This window comes from Notechis scutatus, chromosome Z (assembly GCF_049901735.1).
Source record: "Notechis scutatus isolate UNSWTSFEM ecotype Mainland chromosome Z, rNotScu1.2, whole genome shotgun sequence".
NCBI lineage: Eukaryota > Metazoa > Chordata > Lepidosauria > Squamata > Elapidae > Notechis > Notechis scutatus.
Window position 1 is genome coordinate 75,204,965 of NC_142025.1, and position 3,517 is coordinate 75,208,481.

Here is a 3,517-nt window from a genome sequence, read left to right on the forward strand (position 1 = left end):
CTAAAAAAGACCAGCTGCTATAGGCTTCTCGCATTGAAAAAGAGAGACAGCAGCTGCAGGACAATGTCTCGGGGTGGGGTCATGTGCCCAGCTGCACCAACAAAGGCCAGAAGTAGCCGCCTGTTTCCTGCTGCAAAACCTTTTTAAAAACGCTGTCAGGTAGCGAGACCCAGCAAAAGATGAAGCGTCAGAGAATCACTATTGCTGTTGCACAAAGATAAGTCTAAGGATCTGGCCACCTCCGCTTTGGCCTGCCTACACCACCCAACCTTACAATGAGTGACATCGAGTTGGCCATGCCCAGTCAGTCACATGATCCCCCCCAGCCACACCCATCCAGTCTTTAAGACAAACCAGTTATTAAATTAGTTGGATCCCACTACTACCTGTAGTATTACAGCATTTTTCGATGATGCTAATGGAAATTACTGTTTTCAACCAAAATAAAGTGATTGTGGGTAGAAATAACATACTAGCACTGGAATAAACTATCAAGTTTTACTAAGCTCCGGCATTCACTTTATTTTCTCCCCACAAAATATAAAAGGCCTATGAATAATCAAACCTATCAAAAACACAGAATACTACCTTGTTGTGTGTCCAAACCAGATGAGAAAATTCAGTTTGCCTATTTGGAAGTCCAAAATTCTATAGCTAAAGCATGGTGAATATGTCCCCAAGTTAAGCTTGGCTCCTGATGTCTGCAGTTTTCTTGGATGCTTTATGAATATAACTTGTTGGATTTTTAGGGATTTTTTTAACATTCCAGTCTAGCTAATAGGCCTGGAGTTCCTAGGCTTGTCCCCATGTAATTAGTACTTAGGGCTTAGTATTATAAATCACGTAAGACTATATACTGCCACCTGCCAATGTGGAGACAGCACCAGGATTTTCCTGAAAAAAATAATCAGATTGAAATATGAAGAATCACATTGGCTGATACTGTTCTTTAGTCTACAATCAAACAACTTACTTCAAACAGTCAAGCCGGTTTCCATATAACAGACATCTAAGATTCCACAGAGCACCACAAAAATTAGTTTGTTGCAACTTCCGGTTGCAGGCTTCGGTGGTGGCAGGAATCCGCGATTGTGCGCGGTTCCTGCTGCGCTCGCTGCTGAAGTGCCTCCGATCCAGCCGGGTTTGGAGGCTGTCGTTACCCCGTAGAGGTAACGGAAGACAGAGGAGATCCGGGCAGGGGTCTGGGGATATCGCAACCCCTTTCCCCAGCCGGCTAGACTCCTTTTTCCTTAGGCAGTGGAGCGGCAGTCAGTAATGGCCGCCACAAAGAAACCTTCAGCCGGACAAGATCGTGCAGGAGGAAGTGTCAGAAAGTGAAAGTTCTTTGGCTGAACCGGGACTCTAAGATATAACTAAATACCCTGGAACTAAAAATCTTTTTTGAATGATATATTATTTCCAAAGGAGACTGTGAAAGCGGCAAATGAAAGTGTGAAAAGGGAAAGTTCACTCTCCTTCCTTACGGAGATAGCAAATGGACATTGAAAAACCTGCTTTGGCACAGAAGGTAAAAATCAAAAGTTTTTTGCTATAAGTGGGAAGGGAGAGGTAAAAAAGAAAAAACTTATATTAAGATCTTGCTGGAGGAGACGGCTTGGAATTTATAAGATTAGGAATTAACTGCAATAAGACTTCAAAAATATATTTTGGAACTTTGTAATTGATATTGCCCCAGGAGGAGAAAGTGAAAGAGAAGAAGGTGCTAAATGAAACATTTTGTGTTTGTTTGGATTGCTTGATGACTTCGGGACCTTTGGAAACTACTTTAAGATTAAAAATATTTGGGTTGTTTTTAAAAAAAAATGGAGAAGAAGAAAAAACCTTACAATGGCATTATCTGTGGATGAATTAAAAATAGAATTTGAAAAATTAAAAGAAGAGGAACAAGAAGGCAAGGGCTCTTTTGGATCTGTTTTTCACTTCTTAGAAATGGCGATTTCTACCTACCAGCAAATACAACAACAAGAAGAAGAAGCCATCTTTAATGGACAAATAGCTTTAGCCAAGAAAGAAGGGAGGAAGAGGGGAAGGAAAATGGAGAATTTAAGACTCAAAAAAACAACCAAGAAAGAGAAAAATAAGGTTGAAAAATCGATACGTCAGAAAGCAACAGAAAAAAGGAATACAACAGAGAGGGGAGTTTAAAAAGGCGGAGGTTAAGAGAGGGGGGTAAAAGGCCAGATTGGATAAGAAAGGAAGGGAAAAAGGGAAAAGAAGTCATAAAGGCTTGAAACAAGATGGGAAAAAGCAGATTTTTTTAAGAGACAAAGGGTAAAGTACAATTAAAAAGAGATTCTGCAAAAAGTACACAAGATTGTATTGTAGTATTTGTATTTGAAATAGAAAATTGGAATATCATAAGATTTAATAAAATGTTAAAATATCAAAATGCTTAAGATTTAATGATAGATTTTAATATTTAATAAAATATTAAAGGGAATGTGTAAAATGTCTAAGACTTAATGATAGAGTTTAATTTGCTATTGTTTTAATGTCATTATAAACTTGTCATTTTCTTATTTTCTTATTTTAAAAGGTAGCATCTAAAATGTATTAAGCAGAATCAGAATGGAAATTATATATTTAACTATATTATAGGTTTGTTGTTTTCTTATTTTAAAATGTAGTATGTAGAGCGTACTAAGCAGAATCAGAATGGAAATTATGTATTATTTTAAGTGTTAAATTTTGGGGAAAGATAGAAAGGCCTCAATTAGTGATTACAGGATAAATTTTGTGTTAAAGAGAAGAGATAAATAGATAATTGGAAAAGAACGGACAAAAGATACAAGAATAATGATTTAAATTAAGATGAAATAAATAAAATAGAATTAAGAGAGTGAAAAGAGGGGAGAAGTTATATAGAAAATATAGAATGGTAAATAAGATAAGTAATGGTATACAAGATGAGCATGAATTTGATTTAGGTCTGTACAAAAAGATGTAACCCGGGATTAAGCCACTTTCCAAAAAGAAGTTTTATGTTTCTATGTTTTGTGTGTTTATGTTTGATTGAGGATTAATAAAACCTTGGAGGAATCTTAGAAGAGAATAATTGTAAACAAGTCAGATGAAAGTATAAGTATAATGAATAAAAACATATAAGATAGACAAATATAGAAAAGAAATATAATTGAATAAAAGTAAAGGGAGAAATAACGAGAAATTTGAAAAAGATATGTATGTGTTTATATGGAAATGTGTTAATGCTGCATAAAACAATGTTTTATTTGCCTTGTTAAAATTTATAAGTAGTTTTTAGAAAAGAGGTTTTATGTTCTTATGCTTTGTTTTGTTTGTCTTTAAAAACTAATAAAATTTGTTTATAAAAAAAAATAGTTTGTTCAATCATCTTAGTGTTCTTCAGGTTTTCTTGTCTTCAATTCTTAACAAATTCAGCTATTATTTATAATATTCAGAATTTATTGGATTCTGTTATGCTTGTTCAGAAAAGGGTTGTCAAAAATAGCATTTTGTTGGAGATATAAGGATAATT